Source organism: Notolepis coatsorum (genome assembly GCF_963971535.1).
Source record: "Notolepis coatsorum genome assembly, chromosome: 14".
In the NCBI taxonomy this organism is placed as follows: domain Eukaryota; kingdom Metazoa; phylum Chordata; class Actinopteri; order Aulopiformes; family Paralepididae; genus Notolepis; species Notolepis coatsorum.
Window position 1 is genome coordinate 55,218,608 of NC_140178.1, and position 13,834 is coordinate 55,232,441.

The window sequence follows — 13,834 nt, forward strand, 5'->3', positions numbered from 1 at the left end:
ATAGATATACATTATAAGATATATGTATGTACATGAGTACAGAAATATGTAATGTGCTATGACATAGGGCATAGGCTACACATTAAATATGCTGTGCCCACTTACAAAAAGCTATGGCATTTCCAAAAACTCATGGTAGTGACCAAAGAAAAGGATGGAAATACAATGCTATAACTATCATTAGTACAAATGTGGTACCATGGTAATACATAACTTTTACCACAGTAGTATCGTGGTAAATTATTTATACAATGGCTGGTATCATAGTAAAACTGAAATTACTATCAAACTACCATACATTTAGTAAGAGACTAGCATCATATTTGATTGAGGCTACAGTAGACAAATGGAGGCATTGTAGAGATGAATGACAGCTGGCAACATCGTATTTCTGACCTCAAGGTGGTGCTATCAGACTTTATCCTCAAAATAGGGCTACTTGCTAACTCTTTCAGTTCTCTACAGTCTACACTGCTTAGCAGCACCCAAGGGCAGCTGATCCAGGTGGTTGACTCACTCTAGCATTCGATTTGATATATCAGATCTTTCTTTTTTTAATTGATAGGCTACTTGTTTCTACAAAGATGTAAGTCTATTCACAATAGTACCAACACAAATGAAAAACATTATATGAAAAACACAAAAGGAGCATCTAAAATCAATATCCTGGTTGAACCTACTGATAAACTTTACTCTCCGCGTGTGCCTGTGTAACGGAGGTACCGCAGTCTATCCACAGTCACAAGGTACAAGTAGTGAAGTGGCTGTGGACGTTAAGCGGTACTGCAAGTAAACTCACTCCCCAGAGGCATCCAGACCCAGTAGCAAGAAGTGAATTCACCTCTTGGTACAGTGGTCTGCGATGTCGCCCGCGGTGCGGGAGACCGGGGTTCAACTCCCACTCAGGGCGATCCCTTAACAGGGGTCGAATCGAAATAAACACAACGCAGTAAGATCACACCGGCTACACCTGTGAGAAGAAGACTGATGTAAATGTTATTTTCCTGGAGTAGTCATAACTGTCATGCCTGGATTACTGACCAGTGACCAGGCATACCGGCCAAATTCCAAATAAATTATTAAGGTGAAGCCACTACAGAAAACTGCTTTATATTAAGGTGAAGCCACTACAGAAAACCGCTTTATTAATGTAGCATCCTGAATATTCGACTATTATTCAGAAGTGCTGACTTAACCTTTTATCTCCCCTTTGTGCACAAAGACATGTTAACCAGTTTCCCTTGATATTCTCCTGAACAATGACGCAAGTTTCTCCTTCTCTCACCGGCTGGAATATGGATTATAAACACTAACTGAATCATATTCACATTCACCCAGTTCTTCCTGTGGGACTAGTTGGCGGTGCCGGCAGGGGGCGGCGGTGGCAGGCGGAGCGCAGGAGGAAGGCGTCGAGGAGAAGCAAGTCACCTGAACGGAAGTGGAGAGAAACAGTCTCTTCGGCGTTGAACGTGAACCTGAGAGGACGTATCGTTGAGGAGCCCCGTCGTGGAGCACATGGGTGAATGTAATTGGACTCAAGTATATTTCGTGTTATGATAGAAATATAAGCGTTAGTAGCGTGTTGAACATCCGAACGGAACAACCCTAGTGATACAGCGGGTTATACTAGAAGTAAGCGGTATATTGAAGTGGCTAATGCTAACTGTATCCCCTCCAGCGAGGTACCCACGGCAAGCGTCGCCTGAAGAGAGCTGGTGGTTAGAGGCACCGTGCGCTGGCTGCATGTTCGTTAGCAGGAGGGCCTTCTCAGACCCACAGAGTAGCTTCAGTTAAGGTAGCCTTCAGATTAGCACGCGCGCCAACCCAGCTCGCCTACCAGCAGCTTGTCAGCACCGGCAGCTCAGCAGACCAGCAGCAGGCTTCGGTTCGACGGAGCAGAGGACGCCACCTCTCCAGCAGAGGTCGCCACAACACAGCACGCGCCTCCAACCTGCTACTGCCCCCCTGCCTACCATAGCTTGCTGGCTCTTGTGACGAGAGCGTTCAATGCCATCTTACCACCCGGACGAGTGGTGGTGAGGGCGGGGCCGCCATCTTGGCTAAGTACAATGGCACTTCGGTGGCCAATACCATATCGTACATTGCACAGTGTGTCGCGGCCTACGGGCGAAGATAATGGTTGCTAACCACAGTGTATAGGGGTACCCCCACAAACATTTCATGCCGGCATTAGTTAGGACTTTTGTTTGGTAAAGTGGGCCCACATTTTCATTTCATTTTGAGTGTAATAACGTGTATGTTCATTCATATTGATTTCCCATCCAGTTAACCCTTCTCTTCTTGGGGGTAACGTAACGCTGCCATATATGTAAAGCCTTAGAGAGGTATTATTATTGGTACTAGCCCAGACGTGGGTAATGAGTCAGTTACATTTGAGTCTGCAATATCTGGGTCTATTATCCTTGAGTCTGCAATATCTGAGTCTATATTATTTGGGTGTACAATATCAGTTGTCTGCAAGGTATTGAGTTAGGACTCGAATAATAGGAGAACTACATTTCATTTGACTCATTGCTATTTGATATTTGTAACTGACCAGTCCTTAAATAACACTAAAAGATGTAGATGGGAATCTTGTGTGTGTGTCAATTCCTGAGCCTTAACACTAACCCTTTTGGTGCGGGTAACGTTAATGCAATTAACCCTTTCTTACCTACCTTCCCCTTCCAGTCATTAAGGTCTCTAGTGGTCATTGAGGGAGGGAACTGCTTGGGGGGAAACGAACATTGTTATTCATCTACCAGTCACCAGGTGTGGGAGGGCTAACGGAGGTATTGGGGGAAGTGAGAGTGTGTTGGGGAAATACTGCTGACCGCCCTGGAGAGGCGACAAGACCAGAGCACCGAACCCAGGTTGGTAAATCCCGGGCCCCATCCACTCCTGCTGCCGGCCTCCAGTTTGACGCTCCAGGCCCAAAGACGAGGGGGCAGTCAGACTGAGCTCTGCTGCGTCCTGCTACCTTGTGACTGCCAGCAACCGTTCCCACAAAGCAGGGATAATCCACCCTGCTACATTAAGGTGAAGCCACTACAGAAAACTGCTTTATTAACTCATTGACTGCCACGCTGTTTTTCCATCTTTACTCCCTGGCGCCAGTGTTATTGACCATTTTCACGATGTTTGCGGACCCATCATATATTCTTATAGCTATGGAGACAATAGTATGGCTCATTTGACAGGCACTATTTATACTCCAACAGGGACAAAACAGTTTATTTCTACATACCTTCGTTTGTGCGCTATACCACGCAAAAAATCACCCCGTTTCACAATAATCCAGGCTGGTTTTCTAGATTGTGAAATATAGAGTGTTTTGTGTGCATATGCACAAATCTCGCGGCTGCTCACCTGAAACCAATATTATTGCCAGGTCAAAGGTAAACACAACTATGTTTCTTCACAAAGCCGTTTTGCGACACTGCAATCATTACAAAAGCATGTTTTATGATGGGGTTTGGTCAAATAGACGTAAAATAGACGTTACCTTTGTCAGCAGGTACTCTACTATCGCTTCTGTCTTGGATCAGAACAGGATCAATACATATAACGTTAGGCCCTCATCCGTTGTCTTCTTCTTCTACAGTCTGCTCGGGCCAGACTATACCACAGAGCCGAATAGGTTTCCTCATCGGCCGGTTTGACTATAGTATTTTTATGATTTACCAGAAGTGCTGAGTCCAACATAGTCTGGTGGAAACGCACCTTATCATCCATAATCATCATCCATATAATCCGTTTCGTCTTCTTCTTCATAATATCCAATAGTTCGCTTGCCATTGCATTGCAGGTTACTATTGTGTGCTCAGGCCAGACTATACCATGGAGCCGAATAGGTTTCCTCATCGGCCGGTTTGACTATTGTATTTTTATGATTTACTAGAAGTGCTGAGTCCAACATAGTCTGGTGGAAACGCACCTAATCATCCATAATCATCATCCATATAATCCGTTTAGTCTTATTCTTCATAATATCCAATAGTTCGCTCTAGGTGATCGCCATTGTCAAACGTTAGATGGCTGTAGTTTGCTCACTGCTGCTCACTCCCTAGTGATCCCTAGTGCTTTGGTTGCTCTCACTGAATGTCGCGGGTGGGGGTATTTGGGTGTCTGTATGGGGGTGTGGATGTACCTGCGGGATCCCAAGAGGAGGACGTGCCCCGGGATGGTCTGGAGGAGGACCTAAAGGCTTACCTGGCTGATATAACAGGCAAGTGTATATCGGCCTCGAATCACCGTCACTGTACTGCACCATGCTGTCCCTTCTTTCTTGTCTAGACGGAGTCCAGGAAGTCCCGGTGGGAGAGTGGAGAGCCATCCTGGGAGGATGGTGATTTTGTGCAGAAGACAGCGACAGCAGGCGAGTGCAGGACCACCAGGGGGGGGTAGCCTACTTAACATCATGCAGTCTACACATGTGTTCCCTCTTTCTTACGCAGCTGGGGAGTGTCGTTGGAGGGAGCAAGAAGTGGATTGGCTGGCTGGCGTGGCGGGGCGGTGCCCGGAAGTACTGGCGCTGTTGAAAAGAGGATCAATGGTGGACAGTAGCAGAAAAGAAACGGGAGTCGAGAGGACGACACCAGAGGACGCGGAGCTGCAGGAGTACGAGGACACGCAACTCTTTTTGTCTTGTGCTTTTCTCCAGTGGAACATTTTCCTGTTGCCGACTGCGGTGTCCCCCCCGCTGTGGAACGGGTGGAGCACTGCACGCCGTGAGTAAATGGATACAAGATATCAGAATACGCGCCTGACAAGCGAACTGTTTCCCGAGCGGTCAATGAAGAAATAGAAGGACAGTGACTGCATTGGAATTATGAATAATATTAACAGCGTGGAGCTGAAGATTATCAGAACGGCATGCAGTAAGCCAGTAAAACTGTAGAAGATTTGAGCCCAGTATTTTGGACGCTCCACCCTCTGTGAACTACCTCTCTCTCTTTGTTTTATCATATGGAGAATATATAAATTGTGCATAGTGACGAACCCGTGAACGGGGTGCTATTACTGACTTTGCCTTCCATTGCAGGCGGGAGGACATTATTATACGCCCTCGCTTGGAGTATACTAAAACACCCCAGTACGGACAGAACGGTTTTAGCCCGAAGGCGTGAGGGGCTACGGGAGCGGAAAGGGGAGGCGTCCTTCCGGCCCTCACCTTCGGGCCCCGGTCATAACTAAACCTCTTTTTGTATTGTTTGTAACTCAGCGCTTCCACTGCCCCAAAACTAGGTTAAGATATGAGAGGAGTATTCTAGGCCTGGTCACAACCCCTAGCGGTGAACAGCACCCACTATTCTATCCCAGCCCCCTTAGTTGCTGTGTGACACTTAGTGTGTATTTACATAACCTGTGTTCTCTATAATCATTTGCCGTGACTCCCCGAGAGATGGTGTGATATATATACCTATTTTATTACCTATTCTATACCTATTTGCAGTGAACTGTGTTTTGAGGTGTAGTGTGATTCTAGACTAGTGTGTGATAGTCATAGACCCGTGTGCAGGGTGAGCACTTTTATTCACGTGTGTAGTGCCTCAGGGGCGGGGATAGGTAGCGTGGGTGGGAGTAACAGCCTGGGGGTGGGCTGTCAGGGCATTGAGCGCTTCCTCCTTTTTAACTACCCTAGGCCTAGGAGGCGTGGGTCTTTTAAATAGGTTAACTAGTAATTATTTATGTAAAGTATAACCATTGTGTTAGATATCTATTTTTCCTACAATAAAAGCTTTCTTACTGTTTCTCAAAGCATTCTCCCGTGTCTTGGTCTTGGGGAAATTCGTTGTGGTAGGTCGGCTGAGCCCTTTGGGAAGTGTATCCGTGCATTTGCACACCTTAACCTTAGACCTGGATACTTCCCGTGGGGGTCTGGCGACATATTTTGGCGTAGTCGGTAGAATTTCCCCATAGTCCACAGCAAACATGGTCGATGAGAATGTTAGAGAAACTGGAATGCAAGCAGTCATGATGCCCTGGTACTTGGGGTTGCATTGGGTTCCTAAGTTTAGTGGAGAACAGGGGACTACTAAATATAGTCAGTGGCTAACCCAGGTGGAGGCCTTTTTGTGAGCACAAACTTTACCCCCCCCCCACAGGGAATAGATTTCCTGTTTAGCTCCCTTGATGGCCCTGCACATAGAGAAGCCATGCTCCTCTCAGCCACTATTAAATCTTCCCCCAAGGAAGTAATCAAGGCGTTAACCCTGAAGTACGGGGACCATAGGTCTTTTTTAATTGTAGACAGGCTGAGAAGGAAGGGATAGAGGAGTTCACCCTGCGCCTGAGAGAGTGCCTTCACATATGGAGGGTTAGTGACCCAGGTGGGGCGGGGGAGGAGAATAAGAGGCTGAGGGCGCAGTTTACTAAAGGCCTACGGGAAGACCCTATCAAGCGCGAACTCCTACGCCACCTGAGACGGAACCCAGAGACAACCTTTGAGGAGGTTCGGCAGGAAGCAAGCTCCATTGAGCGGCAGGAACGAGCTTCCACTGAGGTGGTGGCGGCTTGCCAGACCCGAGCTGCCCCAGATATCCCACCTCCCGGCGTGGAAACAGTACCCCAGAGCGGCCTACAACAGCTGAGAGACTCGCTACGTGTGGAGCTACAGAAATAACTACGTGACCAGGTAGCACTGCTGGGGAGCACCCTCGCAGAAAATACGGGGCCAGATGTGGGGTTCTGGACATAGACCCAAGCCAGCACAGAGGTGGGAACAGCCAGGCCCTTCAGCTAGACCTTCAGCCAGGCCACGCCGGCGCCTTGACAACCGGGAGCCGCGAGACTACCAGTGGGATGAGCAGGGTCGGCCCATCTGCAGGAACTGTGGGGAGGCAGGACATATTGAGAGGTACTGCACGCATAGGACTACACTTCCCCCGGATTTTCAACAGTCCCGGTCACTACAGGGCAAGTGACCGGTTTAGGAGGTACGATGGAGGCCCTACAGAGACCAACCATGGTGGGTCGCTGTCCAGAGGTAGAGGTCCTGATTCGGGGCAAGAAGATACCCTGTGTGCTGGACACGGGTTCACAGGTGACTATGTTTGGCAAATCATTCTTTCAGCGCCATTTCGGGGGCGAAGGGTTCCAGGGGCCCGGAGGACTACCCTGGCTGACTCTGCGAGCTGCCAATGGACTACAGATTCCGTTTGTGGGCTACGTGGTTCTGGACTTTACCATCGGTGGCATTGAGGTACTGGGTCGGGGAGTGGTGATTGTAAACGATGACTGTATTAGTACGGAATATGGGCTGTTGGGCATGAACGTTATATCAGAATGTTGAGAGGGCCTATTTCAGGGAGGACACCCGGGGCGGGAAGCTTTCAAATCCACTGTTCCTCCAACGGCCCGGAGGGTGTGGGAAAAGGCGTTTTAACCTTTGTCAGCAGGTACAAAGCACCCCCCCAGCCGATGTGGCCAGTGGCACAGCTAGACTGCGGCGGCAGGCCCCTGTCCTGGTGCCCCCCGAGTCGGAGATCGTGGTCTGGGCAGAGGTTAGTCCAAGGATGAGTCGCCTGGACTGCCCGGTGTTGGTGGAAGACCACACTGACCTGGTGATAGGAGAGCGTGGCTGGCGAGTGGCTCGGTCCATCAGCTGGGTACGGGGGGGTAAGGTGCCACTGCGTATTTGTAACCCCCACCTCTCCTCTGTGCTAATCCCCCAGCGGTGCTCCCTGGCCACAGTGTCACTGGTCCCCCTGCAGGATATCCATGGGACCAACCAGCTGATTCTGAGAGACACCGGCCCTGGGGTGGTAGAAGTGGACATGCGTCGAGTAGCTGAACCCCCCCTTGCCGACCACCCGGCCCTAGATCTGAGAGGGGAGGGACTGACCGGAGACCAAGAGGCTAAGCTTGCGGCCCTGCTGCGCCGATGGACCCATGTATTCGCTGCACACGAGGAGGACTTCGGACGTACCAAGGTGATTCAACATAATATCCCCACTGGAACCACACCACCGATTCGGGAGAGGTACCGTCCGATTCCACCCAAGCTATAAGCAGAGCTGAGAACGCTGCTGCAGGGGATGGTCGACAGCAAGGTGGTGTGCGAGAGCTCCAGTCCATGGGCGGCCCCAGTGGTGTTGGTCCGCAAGAAGGATGGGTCCTGGCGCTTCTGCGTAGACTACCGGAAGCTGAACGCCGTGACCCACAAGGATGCATACCCGCTGCCCCGGATAGAGGAGTCATTAACCAATCTGACCCAGGCGACCTGGTACAGTACCCTGGATCTGGCCAGTGGGTATTGGCAAGTGGAAGTGGCGCCGGAGGACCAGGAGAAGAGAGCCTTCGCCACACCACTGGGGTTGTACCAGTTCGAGCGGATGCCCTTTGGTCTGTGCAATGCCCCCGCCACCTTCCAACAATTGATGCAGTGTTGCCTGGGTGGTCAGGTGAATGAACATCTCCTAATATACCTGGATGACGTGATCGTCTATTCCCCAGACTTTCAGAGCCACCTGGATCATCTAGAGATGGTGTTCCATCGCCTGCAGGAGCATGGTCTCAAACTCCAGCCAGGGAAGTGCAGGTTGTTCCACCGGGAGGTGAGGTACCTAGGACATATAGTCAGCGGCCAAGGGGTGGCGACTGACCCAGAGAAGACTCAGGCCGTCCGCAGCAGGCCTGTGCCCACCACGGCCAAACAGGTGAAGTCATTCTTGGGATTCGTGGGGTACTATAGGCGGTTCGTCCCTGGCTTTGCCCGGATCGCCGCCCCTCTTACCAGACTGCTCCAGGGCACTGCTGGACGACCGTCTGCACCAGTGACCTGGGCGCTGCCCTGTCAGCAGGCATTTGAACAGCTGAAGAGGAACCTGTTGGAGGCCCCCATCTTGGCCTTCACTGATTACGGCCAGCCGTTCAGGCTCTACATGGATGCCAGCTTGGAGGGACTGGGGGCAGTCCTGTCCCAGGTCCAGGGGGGCCAAGAGCGGGTCATTGCCTACGCCAGCCATGGCCTGTCCCAGACGGAGCGCAACAACCAGAATTACAGCTGCTTCAAATTGGAACTGCTGGCTTTGAAGTGGGCAGTAACCGAAAAATTCAAAGATTACCTCTGGGGGGCCCAGTTCACTATCTTCATGGACAACAATCCGCTGGTGCACCTGGAAACAGCCCGGCTGGGGGCACACGAGCAGCGCTGGGCGGCCCAGCTTGCGAACTATTCCTACGTAATCAAGTACCGGCCAGGGGCTGTCAATCAGAATGCCAATCTATTGTCTCGGTTGCCGGAGACTGGGAACACGACGGTCCAGGCAGTGGAAGGACGGGACCCGCCGGGGAGGGAGGCGGAGGAAGCTGCGGACACGGAGGCGGCAGCCACGGAGGTACGGGACTGGATACAGAGCCAGCGGGAGGATCCGGACCTGCGACAAGTCCATCAATGGCTGACCCAGGGGGCACCGCCACCTCCAGACCGCCGCCATCCCTTATCTCCGGGCCTACGAGGTCTGCTGGCCGAATGGGAGTGCCTGAACCTCCACAGAGGGCTCATTGTGAGAAGAGGGGTGGAGTCTGATACCCACCTGACCGCTGACCAACTGGTTGTACCCCTCAGTCGGGCCAAGGATCTCTGGAAGGACTATCATCAGGCCGCTGGCCATTCTAGTGCCGAGAAGGTGCTCTCCTTGCTGCGGCGGCGGTTCTTCTGGACAGGCATGGGCAAGGCAATACAGCTCTGGACCAAGGAGTGCCCCACATGTGCAGTAAGCAAGGCCGGACCAGAACAACAGGCGCCTCTGAGCTCCATCCGGAGTAGTTACCCGTTTGAGGTGGTGGGTTTGGACTACTTATCCTTGGGGCGGCTGTCTACCCCTACATCCTGGTGATGACTGACCTGTTCTCTCGCTACGCCTTTGCCGTTCCCACCAAAGATCAGACAGCGTCCAGTACGATCAAGGTGCTATGGACAACACTGATCCAACCCTTTGGGTGTCCAGAACGGTTTTTGACGGATCAGGGGGCTGCGTTTGAGTCCCGGCTGATGCAGCAGTTGTGTGACGTGTATGGGTGCGTGAAGAGCCACACGACTCCATACCACCCTCAGGGCAATGGGGCCTGTGAGCGCTTTAATCAGATGCTGCTCTCTCTGCTGGGCTCCCTCGACCCAGACATCCAACCAAACTGGCACCATCAGCTTCCATACCTAGTCCAAGTCTACAATAATGCCATACATGCAAGTACCGGTATGACTCCGCATTTTGTGGTGTTTGGTCGCCATGCCAGGCTACCAGTGGACTTGATACACGATGTCTCACCCCCGCAACGGAGAGCCACCCTGGAGGGATGGGTTCACGGCCATCACCAGACGCTGATGGAGGCCTACGAGCGTGTACAGGCGAATATGACCAAGAGACAGCGGTGGGATCAAGCTCGTTATGACCGAGGGGCGCGAGCAGTACCCTTGCTGCCGGGGGAGCGGGTCTTGATAAGGAACTTTCGTCGGCGGGCCCAGGGGAAGTTGGCACCCCGGTGGGTACCAAGACCCCATGTGGTTATCGGACAGCCCCGACCCAACCAACCCGTGTATCTGGTTCGGCCGGAGGGCCAGGAAGGGCCTGGTCGCACCCTGCATAGAAACAATCTCCGCCCCTGCCCAGCAGGAGTGCCCTTACACCCTGATGAAGTGCTGGAGGGACCGGCAGAAGGTAGGGCCCCCCTGGAAACCCAGGATCTCCGCTTCCCCTTCCTGCCGCCCCCGGCGACCACCCAGGGCGGTTACATCCTCCCGGTCCCAGAGCTTCACCTTGGCCCGCTGTACCAAGACCTGTGGAGGGACCCAGGTTACCTGTACAGCTAGAGGAAGCAGAGCCTGCAGTGGCCCCCCTGGAGGTGGTACCGCCTCGACGATCCCAGCGCCTGGAGTCGAGGTGAATGGAAGGAAGTCCTGGAGAGGTTGAGGTACCTGTCGATCCCAGGGAAGGAGGGAGCAGCCAAGGGAATGGAAGGGCCGAAGCCGGGCCTGCAGTGGTCCCCCTGGAGGCAAGACCGCCTCGACGATCCCGGGGCAGCAACCTGGGCAAGCCCCCCATCCGCTTGGTCCAGCTGTGATGACCGGGACGGCCATCAAAATAGGGGGGGGGAAATGTCGCGGGTGGGGGTATGTGGGTGTCTGTATGGGGGTGTGGATGTACCTGCGGGATCCCAAGAGGAGGACGTGCCCCGGGATGGTCTGGAGGAGGACCTAAAGGCTTACCTGGCTGATATAACAGGCAAGTGTATATCGGCCTATGATGGTGTGACGTACGTGGGTTGGTCATTATCATTATCACTGTATTTGGAAGACCATGTGAACATCAGGTTAGTATAATTAGTATGTGTTATGTTATGTTTTGTATGTGATGTGTGTGTGTGTGAACATGAGAGCTAATGCTGTCTCTTCTTCTCTTCCTGTCAGGTGCTGCCCGTCCCTACACTGAAGAGTGCTGATTGCCTAATGAGTGACAGCTGATGGCAATCACCTCGAGAGGGACGGGTGGACAAATACCTGACAGCACACACACATCGGGGCGCCTCATTCTGTCAATTGCCAGTGACTAGAGTGGAGTGGGGTTGCCATTGTTTACCAACTGTGTGGGATTATTATTGTGCTTGTTTATGCCAATTGCCACTGTGTGTGGACTGTTAATTAAGTGCTGCCTGCGTGGACCAAACCCTGTGTGGGGTATGTATCTTGTTGGCCATTTTAGATTCATCCTACACTGTGAGATATATGGTTAGAGTGGTGATTCATCCTACACTCTAAACATTGGGGTTAAAGTGGTGTTCATCCTACACTGTGAGCTACATGGTTAGAGTGGTGTTTCTTTGTATAGCCAGGTAAGCTTGATTGTGTCTTATGGCACTTATGGTTATTTGTAAGTAGCCCTAATTATCTTATTGCTGGGTGGTTCCCAGATTGCCAACCACGTGGCATGTGGTTGTGTGTTTAGTGTTTGACTTGTTTATTATTATACTTACCTTGTTTGTTCTCCCATTTACCCTTTTCCCTGTTTGTTTATATGTTTGTGGGATTACTTCCCCTCCTTAGAATAATAAATCAGTGGAGGTTTGAATTCCTACCCTATGCAATAAATATAATTTACTATTTTGGAAAAGCGCCTTGTGTACGTTTCTTACCTGCCCGGGACTGTTTTGAAGGCATTTACTGAGAGAGGATGTTTTTTGCTCATGTGCAGCCGGCTCCAGTTATTATTCTGTGTGGTCCTTAGACCTTTGTACATGACATGGGGGCTCGTTAGTTTGCACAATTGTATGGTTCCTTGTTTGTTTTGTAACATTGTAACTTGTCAATTGGAGCATGTCAGGTAAGATAGCGTTTTTTTTTTTTTTTTTTTTTGTAGGTTATATTATTGTGTTTCCATTGTCCGTGCTACACAGTTTGATTGGTGTAAACCGTTCTTGTATGTAATGCTCTTAAACTAATCTTTTTTCTGCCACATAGGTAACAGGGGGATCACCTACCTGGTTAGTGGGTGGGGGGCACGCGTCGTAATTCCGGTGGAGCGCGCAATGAAATCGGTAAGCAACTGAAGATATGTGTAGGCCTCATCCCGCCAGGGGAGTAGTTTAGCTGGGGATATGCTAGAGTGACACAGGTGATCCTAGTTAGATGGTTAGACCAACGTTTATTGTTTTCATGAATGGTAGATGTGGGCATTAAATCAGATTGGTTGAATTGTATACTACGGAATGTGGCGATTAAATGTGTTACGCACGGATATTTAAGCATTACATCACACGCAGGAGTGGTTTGTGACCAATAAACCATGCCTAGGGGTGGTTGTTAGGCCCGAGGCGCAGCCGAGGGTCGTTAGACCCCCCTAGGCATGGTTTATTGGTCACAAATCACGACTGCACGTGGTGTAAAGCTTTTATACAACTGCCAGATTCATCCAACCTTATTTCTATACAATAAACACACATTAATCGAAGATTTATTGAAAAAACCATCCGCCAGAAAAAGTAGTTCCCACAACTCCATGTGGAAGCAGCTTGAAGTGCATCCAACCAAACTAACACATCCAACTGTGTATTATTGGAATGATTGAGAGAAGTTGCCTCATGTGGAAGCAGCTTGAAGTGCATCCAACCAACTAACACATCCAACTGTGTATTATTGGAATGATTGATTGAAAATTTTATTACCAGATGCAGAATATAAAGTAGGTAAAACAAATTAAAACGTTTTCTTTGCCCTATAGGAAAAAAACGTTTTCTTCGCCCTATTTTTTTATTTATTTCTTTTAGCCTAAACTTAACCAGTTGGAAACCAGGGGTACAGTAATAAAATTAGCAATCAACCAATCAATCAATTCAATAGACCATGCTCACTTAAAACAGCGCTGCTTCTCTCTCAGTCTGACTCCCCCGCTGTTGCAGACAGGAGTGTGTGTGTGTGTGTGTGTGCGTGTGTGTGTGTGTGTGTGTGTGTCACAGTGTGTGTGTGCGTGTGTGTGTATGTGTGTGTGTGTGTGTGTGTGTGTGTGTGTGTATGTGTGTGTGTGTGTTTGTGGGTACGCCAGCGACAGTGTGAGAGAGAACGCTGCAGTCAGTAGAAAGTAGGAAGGAAGAAATTTAAATCAATCAATTAATCTATCAATCAATCCGCGATTTTTCTTTTGTTCTAGATTGAGTCAAGACCCATCAATTACATCATCCAACATTGTTTAAAGGACTAACACATTCCCCTTGACAGAATCGCTTCATATTTAGTCGTTATGGTGCTTTCAACATAACCATTTATTGTCCGCGATCTTGTTTTCTCCCGGAGTGAGCCGGGGAGGGTTATGTGATTTGGTTGTGGGCGGGTCCTGAGCCC